Source organism: Marmota flaviventris, chromosome 1, assembly GCF_047511675.1.
Source record: "Marmota flaviventris isolate mMarFla1 chromosome 1, mMarFla1.hap1, whole genome shotgun sequence".
Taxonomy (NCBI): Eukaryota; Metazoa; Chordata; class Mammalia; order Rodentia; family Sciuridae; genus Marmota; species Marmota flaviventris.
The window spans coordinates 7329819-7345861 of record NC_092498.1 but is presented as its reverse complement, the minus strand read 5'-3'; the positions used below and the strand labels follow the sequence as shown (position 1 = coordinate 7345861).

The 16043-nt window shown below is 43.7% G+C and overlaps 1 non-coding gene across 1 annotated transcript; it reads left to right on the top strand.

Moving 5' to 3' along the window:
• Positions 1-9261: 9261 nt before the first annotated feature.
• On the top strand, positions 9262-9333 carry Trnac-gca (transfer RNA cysteine (anticodon GCA)). The gene has a single exon. It is a non-coding gene; the product is annotated as a tRNA-Cys (tRNA).
• The last annotated feature ends 6710 nt before the right edge of the window (positions 9334-16043 follow it).

Below are 16043 nucleotides of genomic sequence, written 5' to 3'. Positions count from 1 at the left end.
AGAAGGATCCATGTGCTGCTGAGAAGAAAGTGTACTCACTTGTTGAAGGATGAAATATATAATGTCAGTTAAGCCTAAGTTATTGATTACATTATTGAGTTTTCTAGTTTCTTTGCTCAACTTTTATTTGGAAGATCTATCTAGTGGTGAAAGAGGTGTGTTAAAGTTACCCAGAATTATTGTGTTGTGGTCTATTTGACTCTTGAACTTGAGAAGAGTTTGTTTGATGAACATAGATGCTCCATTGTTTTGGGGTATATATATTTATAATTGATATGTCTTATTGATGAATGATTCCCTTAAGCAATATGAAATATCCTTTTTTATCCTTTTTGGTTGACTTTAGTTTGAAGTCTATTTATTTATTTTAACTTTTAAAAATCAAGTTTATTTGAAGTATAACTTATATTTGGTAAGTTTTTATCTTTTTAGTTGTTATGAATTTTTGCATACATTCACCACAAATACAGAATAGTTCCATCATCTCCAAGGAGCTCCTTGGTGCCAGTAGAAGATTCACTTACTCCTACACTCAGCTCACAGCAACCATCCTATGCCTGTGTTCCTGGTTTTACATAGGATTATGTCCTGATAGATCCGTTATTTGGAATTTGGTCGATCTGTTCAGGAACTGAGCTGGTTTTTGTTTCTTTTTCTTTTTTTTTTTTTGGTACTGGGGATTGGACCCAGGAGCACTTTATCACTGACCTACATCTCCAGTCCTTTTTATTTAGAGACACGGTTTTGCTAAAGTTTCTGAAATTGACCTCCAATTTGAGATCCTCATGCTTTAGCCTCTCAGTGCCTGGGATTACAGTGAGTTTGGGTTTTGTTGTTGTGGTTGCTTTTAGTGTCATAGATTTTACATCCTCTAGCAGTTTTTTTTTTTTTTTTGCTTTAGGCTGGGGCCAGAGAACTTTTCCTAAAGTTCATCCTTGAGCATATAGCTATTCTGCATAGCTGCTCAGTAGAGGTATTTTTCCTTCTGTGCCTTTGCCCATCCCCCAAGCACTGATGCTTGTTACTAGCTGCTGACTAGGCTGTTAGTGAAGGAGGGATAAAGGGGTTCTCTGTTGCTCTAATTCAATGCAGCTTATGTCTTTAGGCCTTGTGTGTCTGGGCTTTAGGAATGGTTCCTTACTCAGTATTCTTTCCCCTCTTCCCTCTAGCAGTTAAACTCTGTGCCTGGTATGGTAGGGGAGAGTTTCTGTCCTTTCCACAGACCTTTAAGGGCTGTCTGTCCCTCTAGAGATAAAATGCATAATCCTTGTTTTACCACAAAGGTGTCTTCTTTGTGAGATTGCCCTATTATTTCTTCAATATATATGTACTTTCCTAAATAAACCTCTGTCTATGCCAGGGGTTGGGCAGGTCCCTTTAATGGCATTGATAATCTGGGAAGACAGGATATTCTGTTCCTCTGTCAGTGGCTTAGGCCTTTCACTCATTATGAGGGAAGGGCCCAGGCAGGGAGGAAAAGTTTTACAACCTTTCTCACACGCAACCCTCCTACATCCCTCCTAACCAAGCAAGGAAGTCTACTTTATTTAATATGAGGATAGAAACCCCTGCTTGCTTCTGCAGTCCATGTGAGTGGTATGATTTTCCCAACCTTTCACCTTCAGTTTGTAGATGTCTTTTCCTATGAGATGAGTCTCTTGGAGGTAGCATTGTTGGGTCTTTGTTAAAATCCAATCTGCCAGTCTATGTTTTTTGATTGGCGAGTTTAGGCCATTAACATTCAGGGTTATTGTTGAGAAATTATTTGTATTCCCAGCCATTTTTGTTTATTTTTGGTATTTAATTTGACTTGGTTTCTCCTTTGATTAATTTTTCCTTTAGTGTAATACTTCCCTTTGCTGATTTTTATTATTGTTTTTCATTTCCTCTTCATGGAATATTTTGCTGAGGATGTTCTCTAGTGCCAGTTTTCTAGTTGTAAATTCTTTTAACTTTTGTTTATCATGGAATGTTTTTATTACATCATCAAATCTAAAGCTTAATTTTGCTGGAAATAAGATTCTTGATTGGCATCCATTTACTTTCAGAGCTTGGTATATGTTCCAGGATCTCCTGGCTTTGAGGGTCTGGGTTGTAAAATCTTCTGAAATACAAATTGGTCTCCCCCTATATGTGATCTGATTTCTGTCTCTTGTGGCCTTTAAGATTCTATCCTTTTTCTGTATGCTAGGCATTTTCATTATAATGTGCCTTGGTGTAGGCCTGTTGTATTTTTGTACATTTGGTGTCCTGTCAGACTCTTGTATTTGATTTTCCAATTCATTCTTCATGCTTGGGAAATTTTCTGATATTATCTCATTGAAGAGATTGTGCATTCCTTTGGTTTGAAACTCTGTGCCTTCCTCTATCCCAGTAACTCTTAGATTTGGTCTTTTGATGCTGTCCCATAATTCTTGGATGTTCTGCTCATGGTTCCTTACCATCTTCACTGTGTGGCCAACTTTATTTTCCAGTTTGTATACTTTGTCTTCATTATCTGATGTTTTTTCTCCCAAGTGATCTAGTCTGTTGGTGATGTTTTCTATTGAGGTTTTTTTTTTTTTTTGTTGTTGTTGTTTGTTTATTGTTTCCTTCATTTCAAGAATTTCAGATTTTTTTCCTCGGAATCTGTATCTCTTTCTTGAAGTAATCTTTTGCTACCTGTATTTGCTCCCTTATCTCTTTGTTGGTGCGATCAATGGATGCCTGTATTTGCTCCCTTATCTGTTGATTGGTGTCATCAATGGTTGCCTGTATTTGCTCTCTTGTGTGTTTGTTGCCGTGATCAGTTTTTACCTGTATTTGCCCATTTAGGCCATTCTTTAATTCACAGATCCGTTTAATTATGAACCTTCTGAACTTCTCTGACATTTCATTAACTGCACTGTCCATGGGTTTGGTTATTGTAGTATCCTGGTTTGTTTGGGGCACTTTCCTCCCTTGTTTTTTTATGTTCTCTATGTGATTTCCTTACTTGCAGTGTGGATCTGAGGTATTACAGTTTCTACCCTATAATCTTGTAGTATCTGTGCAGATTATCTGTATCTCACCTTCCAGACCCTGCTGGTGTCCCAGAATGGATGCTACTGCAACTATAGGGGGTGGCAGCAATAGAAGGAGGTAACTCAAGATAGCAGTGGAGGTGCCCCAAGATGGATGCAATGCCTTTCAGAGATGGGGCTGAAAGGGTGGGCCTTACACTGGCTTTGTAATGACTCTCCAAGTTGCAGCTACTTCTAGTCCCTGTCTGCTGTCCCAAGGTAGAGGCTACTGCATGGGGGAGGCTATAGGAATGGCTGCAGTGTCTCAAGATGGAAGTGGGTCAGACCTGGGCTCACAGGTGGTGGTGTGGGGGGGGCAGGCCCAGGCCTACCCTGGACCCTGGCTCCTACGCAGGTTGTCAAGGTGGATCTGGGCTGGGCCTGAGCTCCAGAGGGTATCTGCTGGTGGTGGTGGGATGGACTCAGGTCTATCTCTGAGAAGGGTTTGTTTGCTGTACATAGATACTCCATTTTTTCCTTTATATTATTTTTTATTTGTTTTATTTATTTTTTTAAAGAGAGAGAGAGAGAGAGAGAGAGAGAGAGAGAGAGAGAGAGAATTTTAATATTTATTTTTTAGTTTTTGGCAGACACAACATCTTCGTTTGTATGCGGTGCTGAGGATCGATCCTGGGCCGCACGCATGCTAGGCGAGCGCGCTACCGCTTGAGCCACATCCCCAGCCCATTTTTATTTGTTTTAATTAGTTACACATGACAATACAATGAACCAGACATTATTATATATATTGCGTGTATATATGTGACTGCATGACCAATATGATTCTGCAACCTGTACACTCAGAAAAATGAGAAATTATATCCCATCTGATTCAAATGTATGATATGTCAAGGTCATTGTACTGTCATGTGTAGATACTCCATTGTTTTGGGGCATAAATATTTATGATCATTATCTCTTGTTTTTTGATTCCCTTAAGTATTATGAAATGAACTTCTTTGTTTTTTCTGATTAACTTTGGCTTGAAATCCACTTTATCTGATATGAGAATAGTAACTCCTGGTTCTATGGATGCAAATGCCAATGGCCATTTCCACCTTTGCTCTGGGGTAGCCAGTCTTTGCTGAGGTCAACTATACAGCCAGACAAAAGGTGCCATGCAAATCTGTGGCAGTGTGACCTTGACTAGCACCCTCTGCTAGTGAGCAATCTCTTCTTCTTTTCCAATTCATCTCTCCTCCATTTCCCATGGAGTCAGTTTCATAATTGTCTTTGTTCTAAGTTGTGAGCAACACCCTGCTCTCTTCTTCTTCTTTTTTTAATAATAGTTGTTTTTGTTTCAGTTGTTGATGGGATTTCATTTATTTATTTTTATTTTTATGTGGCGCGGAGGATCAAACCCAGTGCCTCACACATGCCAGGAAGTGCTCTGCCACTGAGCCCCAGCCCAGCCCTCCTTTGCTCTCTTTAGGAGACCCCATTTCCTTCTTGGCTGGGAAGATCAAGGCCGTGTGGTGTGAGGCCTTCAGCATCCTCCTGTTGTTCTGTCTTTACCTCTTCTTACCTGTCAGTCTAAGAGGAGAAAAAAATCTGTCTCCTCCTCCCCAGAGCACAACTGTGTTCCCGGTCCATCCTCTTGTTCTCCCTCCATCCCACGGCAGGGGATCACCCATGTGAAGCATCAGGGAGCCTCCCCAGGGGAAGGGCAGTGACAGGAGGGAGGCCAGAGAGATGACTGGACTGTCTGCCTCCCGGGTCCACATCCTGTGCTTACCTTGCTCATTCTGGCCCTTCCCACAGATGCGAGTGCACCTCACTCCTCAGCCAAATGTCTCAATCCCAGCTACAAGGAGACAGAAATCACTCAGCAGTTTAAACAGGGATATTTACTAGAAAGGTTTGTGCTATGAAAGGAGAGTAACTACCAAGGGCTTAGAAAACTCTAAAGGAGCCACCAGCTTGTGAGACCCAGCCAGGATAATTTGGAGGCAGGATCCCTCCAAAGCTGGGGTTCAGCTCTAAATAGGAAAGGTGTGGTTTTGACCCACACCCTGGCTGTTCCTGCCACGTGGGGTCGCAGACACAAGACAAGCAGGACACAGCCCTCTGGGTCACAGTTGAGCTACATGGAAGTGAGACCTGAGCTCTAGTGTCCACTGAAGAGCATGGGAACCATGCATATAGGTGGGCAGGCTGAGGCCAGTTGGAAAGAGGTGGTCACAATCCTGGCTGGGACAGTGAGGTCAGCAAGGGTCTTCACTTTCTGGGCATGTGCCTGGACAGAGCAGCAGCCCATGTCTGAACACTACTGACCTTCCAACAGCGGGACCCAGGAAGCAATTCCATGGGGGAAGTTTTCACCCAGTAGAGAGGCCCCTCTCCTGGAGCACCCCTCTAGTGCCCCTTACCCATCACCACCAACATGGTGCTCATGGAGGGAGCCACACAAGAATGCAGTCTCCATGGCAGAGCTGGTATGGAAGAGCGGATTTAGAGCTGTGCAGCTTGCTGGGCTTTGGCCAGTGGAACGCCAGCAGATGGGAGGCAAGTGGGAGCTTTGGGTACCTCTCATGGCTGGCTGGACTCTGCATGTCCACCATTACCATGAGAAGCACTTACCTGTAAATAGCTTGCCTTTGAACCTGAGCCCTGGAGTGAACACACATGGCCGCACCTGAGTCCAGCTGTCAGTGAGAAGCCAGGCCAGCTAGACCTGCAGCTTAAAGTGAAACTGGCCAGAACCAAAGTGAGTTGGGAAGGCCAGTCCCTCGGGAAATAGAACCTGGAAGCCAGGAAGGAGGGGCTCTCACACAGAGGCCTGTGCTTAAACATGTAACCAGGACTCCTTAAAGTCACAGCCCTGCACAAAGCCCGCCACAACCTGACCCAAAATGCCCTTCTGTGAGGACTGCTGTTCTCCTTGGACGACACCACCCTCATCATCAGTCCTGGTCCCCGACTCACAGATAATTGTTTCAGAACAGCTTATGTAACTTTCCTCATTTTACCCTTCAAAGCCCATCTCCTTTCTCCTCCCTGGGTGTGCCTAGAATTGGTCCTGGCAGGTGTATCCTGGATTATAACCCTCGGCTGCTCCCCAGTGAATTCAGTTCTCTGGAGAGCCTCTATCTCTGTTGTGACTTTAGGTTGACAAAACCAACCCCCTGACCAAGCCCAGCCGAGGTTAGACAGTTCCCATCCATCTGAGACCTTGGGCATGAGAACAAATCCTTGCTGCTGAGCGGCACTGGTGGCTGGGGTGGCTTGCGACACAGCACATTGTGAATAAGTCTGGGTAGAAGGGGCTCCTGCTCTAACAAAGCCCTCGAGCACCTGTCATGGCTCCTGGATGAAGCTGGGTGGCCAGCACGCTGATCCAGACAGCTGGACAAATGGCGAGGAAACTTCTTCAGGCCAGGAAAGATGGTGGTCCATGATCACCTGAGCAGCAGGAAGTAATTCCTGAATTTGCAGGCTTAGGGGAGAAAACTGCAGGGCAAACAGTGGAATGCAGGTGCTGCCCCGGGACACGCTGCATTTCAAAAGAAAGCTTTATGTTCTGAAAAGAACTCACTTGTTTGTTAACCAAATGTCAGGGCAACATAGATAGGACCGAAATGGCCTACTGAGAAGAATGAGAGTGGTTTTCCCCAAGTAAAAGTGACTCCATTACTACTCATTTTAGGGAAAAGAGAAAGTCAAGAGCCTGTGTGCCTTGTTCTTTTGATAGTGGGCATTATTGGGGTAGGTCTACCTCTGACCTACTTGAAAAGTCCTCTTTTTTTTTAGTACTGAGGGTTGAACCCAGGGCTTCATGTAACTAGTCAGCAATCTACCACTGAGCTAATCCCCTGTCCTCTTGCCCTTTTTACCTGTTATTTTTGAGACAGGCTCTTAGCAGCCGAGGGTATCACTAAGTTGATGAGACTGCCTCAACCTACCAGGTTGCTGGGATATAGGTGCGTGCCACCGCACTCTTTATTAAGACCACTAACATCATTAAGTTGATGCTAAGTATTTTTCAAGTTCAACTAAATTGTTCCTAGATAATTAAGGGTGTGATCCCACAGAAATGTGATGAGCCCAAATAATTAAAATTGAGCTGGGGAATGCAACATCAAAATGATTTGTCAGACTTCTGGTTTTTGAAAAAATGGAACTGGAAACAGAGGAAACTCACCAGTTTTTTAAAAGAGCTGTATTGACAAATGCATTAGCAACTTGCATTAAAAAACACCAAGACTCCTTGAGAAGCTCAAAGACCTCTTGTCCTCTAACATTTACAGGGGGGAAGCAAGATGAGAAAGCTGCTCATCCACTGGAAGCATGTATTTTCACTGAAGACTTCAGAAATTGCAAAGGAGAATGATGGGAAAGGAAGACTTCAAAGACGATGGGACCTAGTAAGCATTATGCAGGACTTCTGAACTGAAGCCACTCCCAGGTAACAGAATCAGGACTTAATCAGGGAATATCCCCTAATCCTAGAATGCCTTATTTTCTGTGGTACTGAGTTTTGGAGTGGTTCGTTATACATTATAGTTGTGGACAAGACAGAAAATACTGAAATTGGTATCATGAAGGTGGATTCAGAACAACATAGGATAGAAGAAAGACATGGACACTTTACCCTGGCATTTGAATTTTTGTGACCCCCTTTCTATGAGGTTGTTGTACTTCCAGTTTTGACCAGTTGTCGAGCATGACATTTACTGAAGTAACTCTATTCTTGTATTTCCGCTGCACTTGGGATTTGTCATGGACAGAAATATTGTCTTTAAAAGTTTATAGATCTCTGGATTTAATGTAGATCATTATATTCTGGATTTTGTCTCAATGGACAAATCGGATTGTTAGGAAGCAGTATTGTGGAAGTGGCCAACGGCTGCGGTTGCTACACTTGCCTACTCCCAACTCACATCAAGGACTGAGTGAAAAGAGGGGTGCAGATTTCCATTTACTGAGGGAATCGAGAATGTTCATAAATCAGACTGGATAGAAAAGAGCCTGCAGATGAGTGAGAGTCCTCTGGGGACTGGAAGGTGACCTCCTGGCCTGAAGAGGAGTCTCTCTTCAGGCTATGGTGCACGTGCAGTTTCCATCAGGGAGGAAGGAATAACACTCACAGTGCACCATGGAGTCCTTGGGTGTGGGAACAGGTGACACATGCTAAGGGAAGCCCCATCAGTCAAGGAGGCACAGCTCAGAGCATTTGACTGCAGACTAAGAGGTCCCTGGTGCAAATCCAGGTGTCCCCTGCTGGTGTGTGTGTGTGTGTGTGTGTGTGTGTGTATTTATTATTGGCAAACCTACACTGGTCTTTTCTCTGGTCAGTGTTCTCCTTGCCATTCACCCTCAGCACCACCCTTCCTAAGGCTGTGTCAGTTGTCTCTGGTGCCATCAGTTACCTGGCAGAAGGAGGACTCCTGTTGAAAGGCCAAGGTTCGTCGTCGGAGATTAAAATGCACACACACAGATAGCAGTGACAAAGATGAAGCACTTTACTGCAAGCTGGTTCTAAAAGTGAGAGTCAGTTATCTTAAACCAGGAAGCTCCCTGGGCCAATCATAGTAAAGGTCAGGTCATCACCTACGGTGCACGCACGTCCGCCCTGCATAAGATTCATGAGGGGCAGGAACTGCCCACGAGCTTGGAAGATGGGAGGACCAATTAGAAAATTTTCAAAACAACTTGTTATCTGCCCACTGGCAACTTGCCTGCTGCCATGTTGCATTAGGGGCTCCTTATCTGAAAGGCCCGGGGAGTTCTAGCTGCCCACTGGCAATTTGCCCACCGCCATGTTTGAAAGGCCTGGGGAGTTCTCAGGGAGACTCCCAACACCTGTGGCCAGTGATCCGTGTGTTTTTCTGAAGGTCTTCCTTAGTTGCTCTGTAAAGTTGACATTATGGAGCGACATATTGCTGAATCAGAGTCACCCAGACTGGATTTACATCAGAATTACCAGTTCCCTCACTGAAAATACAGACCACCCCTAGTCTTTCTGATTAGTTCATATTGGAATCTTACAACTTTAATTTGGGGTGGGGGGATCACAGTCCTTTACTAATGTCCATCCTAACAGCCAATAATTCTAATAGGCAGGAAAATGGTATTGAAACTTACATTTGTAGATGTAAATGATGTTCCAGGATATGATGTGTGCCATAGCCTGACAGTAGCAGGTACACATGTGAAGGTGGTAAAATCCAGGGTGTGGCCAGGCAGCTTTAGAGTGCTTATTAGACACACATAAAGAGCAGGGGGTATAGCTCAGGGGTAGAGCATTTGACTGCAGATCAAGAGGTCCCTGGTTCAAATCCAGGTGCCCCCTCTTTTTGCACTCAATGAACACAGTGTTCTGATTCCAACTTTTTTCTACCACACAGATTCAGCTGTGAATATGGAGAGAGACGAGGAGGCTAGGTTTCAGTATCACACATTATTACCCTAAGTACACGAATGAAGACACAAAGGATGCGACTACACTTTGTGTACAACCAGAGATGGGAAAAATTGTGCTCTATATGTGCAACATGAAAAAAAAAAGTAACTGAGAAACTAAAGTACAGCCACTATTTCCTCAAAAAAAAAATCATATGGTTTTTTTGGTTACTTCTTACTGACTCATTAGCTCTTATGAATAAATCTGACCCAGTACTAGACTAAACTATTTTTAACAATAAAAGTACTCAAAAGGAAAAAATAAAAAGCTGGACTCTGACTGTATCATGAGACTCTCTGACCTCTTGTCACTGAATTAGTGAAAGAGATAAAAACAGAGCAAGGGTGGATCCTATGGCTGCCGTGATGCCACACCTGGGGTGCTGAGAGCTCCCCAGATCTCCTGGAGTGAAATCAGCCTGTGATTAAGGCAGAGCGGGGCTTTGGGATGGCAGTGTGCATTTATGAGAGATTTGGAAAATTCAAATCATGATGAATCTCTAAGACTACTCAATCTCCCTCGTCAGCTGGGCTCACATTTAGGTCTTTAAGTCACCTGGAGTCTGACTTTTAGTAGAGTGAGGATTCTCATTTTTCATATGAAAAATAAGTTATTTCAGTACCATTTGTGGAATAATTTGTTCTTCCACCATGAATTTGTAATTCCAGGGTTTTTTTTTTTAACCAACTGTGGATTGATCCCAGAACCTGGCACATGCTAGGCAACACTCTACCACTGAGCTACAGCGTTGGACCTTTTCATTATTTTTAAATTTTGAGACAGGGTCTTACTAAGTTGCTCAGGCTGTCCTTGAACTTGCAACCTTCCTGCCTCAGCCTCCCAAGTAGGGAGTATCATAGGCATGTGCCCCAGCGCCCACTGTAATTCTGCTTTCATGATGTCACTCTCCCATTTATTCATGGTCCCACCAGGAAAACCTTGAGAGTAGAAGGGGGTGCTCTTCTGAGCTATGCTGGGACTCAAGCACCAACTGGACTGTGGGTCCAGGTGGAGCAGATACGGTTGCGCTTTCATCCTCAGGCTCCCACCTATGCATGGCCACACCTGCTGTCCCACCCACTCATCTGTCTCTTCCTATGCCCACTAGGTTAGTTTCCTTCCCTTGATTAGTCTCACAGCTGGTAGCACAAGTTCTACCCATTCATTTTGATATCTGAAAGTGCATGGCTGTTCTTAAATTTATTCTGTTCTTGATTTTATACTGTTTCTTCAAGTTCTGCTAAAACTTGCAAAACCATTTTAGTCTTTGCTAAAATTACATGGATAAAAATAATGAAATTGGAGATTAACATTTTTATAATATTAAGATCCTCTTTCATGAATATATCATCTCCATTGATTCAGGTTTCCTTTATGCAATTCATTAATATTTTATATTTTTGTTCATAAAGAACAATAATATACATGTATTACTTTATTTCTTATTATCATATGGTTTTTGGTTTTGTTATGAATAGAATTTTTCCATTAATTCCTTATTTAGTTGATTACTGTTGATATATGAGGAATGATATTCATTGCTCTAGGCTGATTTTCTATTGAGCAGTCTTGCCAACTATCTTGTTAGTTCTAGTATTAGTTCATTTTTGTTGCTAAAACAAAGTACCTGAGACTGGATAATATATATTAAGAAAAAAAGGTTTATGTAGTTTACAGTTTGAATGATGGCACCTTAGGACTTGGTTCCCAACCTCCAGAGAGTTAGCAGAGAAAACAGTGGATGACTATGTAGGTAGCCTGGATGTGGCACCATGACTGAAAAGGAGCTAATGAGAGGTTGCACATAGGTAGGGATGTAGCTCAGGGGTAGATCATTTGATGGCAGATCAAGAGGTCCCTGGTTCAAATCCAGGTGCCCCCTACTTTGTCAGACTTTTAATCCCTGAGGTGCATCCAGTGTCCTCTCAGGAGAGGACCAAGGAGGAAAATGATGAACCAGATCAAACTCTTTGTTCTGTGATATCTTGAGGTGCCGACTCAGTACCCCTAGGTGCTCTGTAAGGTTCACTATGGAGGGACACCTTGCCATGTGCAGCAGGTGCTTTTAGCCCCTGAGTGAGGGTCGGAGGAGGGGCTGCAGGCACAGACAGTGGCAGGTGGTGGAGGGGGGCCACTGTGGGGAGGTGTGGCAGGTTGGAGGAGCTGTGGGTGAGGAGAAGGAGACCAGCTGTGGAGGCAGAGCCCTGCGGGGGTGCTGGAGGCCATAGGGAGGCCTGGCCCTCCTGCAGGAAAGCTGGGCACCGAAACAGGCTCCTGAGGCCAGGCGGGGTGTTAGGAGGGGATTCGCAGGCACAGGCCCCCTGTGCGCACTTCCTTTGCTCACTGGACATGGTTTAGAAAACAGTGTGCTTTCCTCCCCCAGGTCCCAATGCTGAATCTTCCCACAAGGAGGTTCCAGAAGGGACTGGGTCACTTTGTTCCACTCCCTGGCTTTCTCCTGCCCCTGAGGTGACCTCCGTGCCCCAGCCCTTCAGTGCTCTTGGCTCTGCCTCTTTCCTTGGTGGGCAATTCTCTTGCATTGGTTTCCTTTTCTTCTCATTTTATCCACAGCCTGTGCACCCCCTTCCATGTTTTGAGGGTCCCCAGTGGTGTGAGCCTTGTGAGAAAGGGCTCTGCTTGTAGCCTCAGAAGCCAAAGTCAAGGCCCCTTCCTCCCTTTGTCCCTCTGTCACTTCTGGCCCACCAGGTGACTGAGACTCACACTGCACGTGCAGACTGAGTGGCACAAATGCAGAGCAGCTCCCCACTGGCCCTCACTGTGTTCTGAAGTCCTGTGAGGCAACTTGGGAGACTCAAAGATGTCACCTCTTTACATACATTCATAGTGCTCAAGTATCTTCCTGGCCAGAGCAGAAAACATTGTGTCACTGTCCTCATGATCTTTGCTTCAGCCTCCCTGAACCCCCGTAGCTCTCCAACTCCATATGCTGTGCCCCTTGAGATGGCGGCTCTTACTCTGCATCCTTGGTCCCCCGTGGTCTTTGGTCTCATGGTGGAGCCTCTAGGGGAAAGGTCCACAGAGAGGAGAGGCCAGTCCACTTCAGTGTATCCTGCAGGCCTGAACTGGGCACTTAAATGACCTGTCCTATTTCATGTCCTCCCCTACCAGCTGAGCTGGGCTGTTGGGTTGGGGCCAAAGGGAGTCCTGGTGTCTCTGGGAAGGGGTCACCATTCAAAGACCAGGGCTAGAAGCTGAGAAGAGAGAAGGGCAGAGACTGAAGGTGCAGGGCAATCCCTAGGAACAGCACGGTGCACGGGGGAGGAGGGGGAGGAGGAGATGGACTCAGAGGGCAGGAGAGGGTGAGGCAGCTGCTCAAAAAGGCAGTCTCCACACTGACATCCCCACAGTCAGGAGGTCACAAGTGCAGGGAGTTGGCAGGGAGGTTTCTAGAAGTTGTGGGATAGACCCATGGGGAAGAATGGGGAAGTTGACAGCTTGAGTGAGGCTTCTCTCACCACCAAAGAGTGGGAAGCAGGGAAGGAGAAAAGTGCTGTGGAGTGATATTGGCCCAGTTATATTGTAGTATCCAGTGCATGTAAAAATATGTAACAAGAAGGGGCTGGGGTTGTGGGTCAGTGGTAGAGTGCTCGCCTTGCACGTGCGAGACCCTGGGTTCAATCCTTACCATCACATAGAAATAAATAAGTGAAATAAAGGTATAAAAAACAAATAAATAAAATTAAAAAAATAAATATATAACAACAAATCTTGTCATTACACCTGTAATGAACCAATAAAAATGTGGGGAAAAAGGATCTTTTTTTGCCACATCTCTCATTCATTCTTTTTCCCATCTTCCTCCCTCCTCGTCCTCCTCCTCCTTGTCCTCCTCCTCCTCGTCCTCCTCCTCCTCTTCCTGTGGAGGATTCATGGGGATATACATACACAGACATATTTGATTCATTTTTCCCATTTTATCCTCTTTATAGTTTTTTTTTTCTATTTTGCAGTTTGAAAGTTAGGATTGTTTTGTTGGTTTATTTTACTTTAGTGTTTTTTTTTCTCTTTATCTCCTTTCTTTTCTAAGGGCAAATCATCTTGTTATCTCTTTCTCTCTCCTTATTGGATTTTCTCTTTTATTTATTTTCCACTCCTTTATAGCCATCACTTGCTAGATCTCTTCTGCTTTCTCTGTTCACATTGTGAACATTCTAAACATTCCGTGCCTTCCTATCACATTTCATTTTGTCTTTATGAGCTGTATTTTTGCCTTATTGTCGAGCTATTTGGTCTATTTAACTCCTGAACCACTGTTCTTAATACTATGAATGGAGTAGTTCACACCTGCAATTTACTTTAATGACAGATCCAGTTCGTGGCTATTTCCTGTTTTTGCTATTGACATTTACAGACCCAGCATCCCTGATCCTGTGATCATTTGTGTAGTAGGTGTCAGAGTGGCCCTGGGCTATTGTTTAATGCTGTGTATTATTTGCTTGTGTTGTTGCTATTATTTGTTGCCCTCTGTTCTGTGAGGTTCCAGGAATCTATGGTGACACTACAAGTTCACAGTGTAGAGATTCTGCTCCTGAACTAAAGCCAGACAAGAGACAGTTCATCTTGCTGCACACAAATATTAACCAAAGAACTTCAAGGAATAAGAGACAAAACCCACAAACTAATGTCCAGACCCAAGTAGGATTCAATATGGGGCTCCACAGGTCCCTTTCATGGACATCTATTCCAAAAGCAAAAACAAAGAGAATTAACTCAAAGGCTGTGGACACCGCCACTAGATCACTCCCATTTCTCTTTAGCATGAACAAAGTTATTAAGTGAAGAGGAGCAATCACAGACAGTGGATCCCACATACACTGCCTTATACAACACAGATTGTCTTACCTATAAGAACAACATATTTCTTTTGAGATGTACAGAGAAACTATAATCCTCAAGCTCTGACACAATACACATTCTATCAAAATACACTAATCATCACCAAATAAATAGCAGGGAAACTATATTACAAAAATCCATTTGGAAATTCGGTAGAAAATTCACATCAGCCCGATATCCCAGAACACTATGGCAAGAGAAGGTTGTGCCATCAAAAGGCCCACACATAAGAGTGGAAGAAAAATCCTTCTCAACAGATAATAAAACCCAACACAGGAATACAAAAAAAAAAAAAAAAAAAACCCTGAAATAACAAGGTAACTTATTGCCTCCAAATGTTCATAATTCACCAACAACTGAATTCAAGGATATCAAAGTGGATTAAATAGGGGATGAAAAATTCAAAAGAATGTTAAAAATGATAAATGAATTCCAAGGGAACACACAGAAGCAACTAAATGAATTAAGGAATTCAGTACAGGATAAAAATGAGAAGTTTAACAACAAACAGAGATCCTGAAAAACCAAACCGATGTTGGAAATGAAAGACTATAAATCTAATAAAGTATTTATTGGAAGTCTCTGTAATAGGGTAGAATCTCAGAGTCAGAATACAAAGTGGACAGCCTTGATCATTCAAACTATATTAAAGAAAGGAAAATAGCCATAACCAACCCATGAGAGTGATATGGATTTTCAGGTACAGGAGGCATTCAGAACCTCAAATAGACAAGATCAGAAATTAATCTCTGCCTGACAAATGATAATAAATATGACTAACATGCAGAACAAAGATAGAATCTTAACATCCTCAAGAGAAAAATGTCAGGTTACACTTAGAGACAAGCCCATCAGAATTATTTTTTATTTCTTGATACCAACTATGAAACCCAGGAGGGCTTGGAATGATGTGTTGCAGGTACTAAAAAAAATGACTGTCCACCAAGATTGCTAGAGCCAACAAAGGATACGTATCCTTTAGAATCAAGAAGAAATTAAAACCTTCCAAGATAAGCAGAAACTACAAGAACTCATGACCACTAAGTTGGCACTATAGAAAATATTAAATGAAATACTATATAGAGAGGAAATACAAAAAAAACTCACAGCTTGCAAATGAACTAATCTCATTTGTTAAGAAAAATATGCCAAACTCTGCATCAGAGATTGTATATTGCCGCAGTCTGGCTGGGCACAATTCAGGAGCCACTTGTCAAAGGAAACGAACTTTATTTTTAGAACACACAAACCGCACCACACAGCTCTTCAGGAAAACCCTCAGAGCCCAACTGCCACCACCAGCTTCCCACAAGCCTCTAAACCTCCCCCACTCCTCCTGCTCTTGAAGCTGATTGGCTGGGTCACGTGGGCGGAGCCAAAAAAGTCCCCCAATGAGCAGCTCTGTGGTCTGAAAAGGCGGAGAAACAGCCCAATGAGCATCACTGCAGAGGAGCCAATCAGTTGGCAGCTAGAAGTTTGCTGGGGCCGCTGTGAGCCAATCATCAGCCAGCAGCTGGAAGTTTGCTGGCAGCTGGAAATTTGATGGGGCCCCTTCGGCTGTGGCTCTCAACATCGCCCCCTCTCTGTTTAAACAACAAGCATGTGGCTTAGGGACCGTGCCTGCCTTAGGTTGTCCAATACCACATATGGTTCTTACCCATCATTGGATGAGCTGACCTCAAGGCGTCAGCATCCTATCTTAGGTTGGTACCATTGCAATTGGATCTTACACATCATTGACT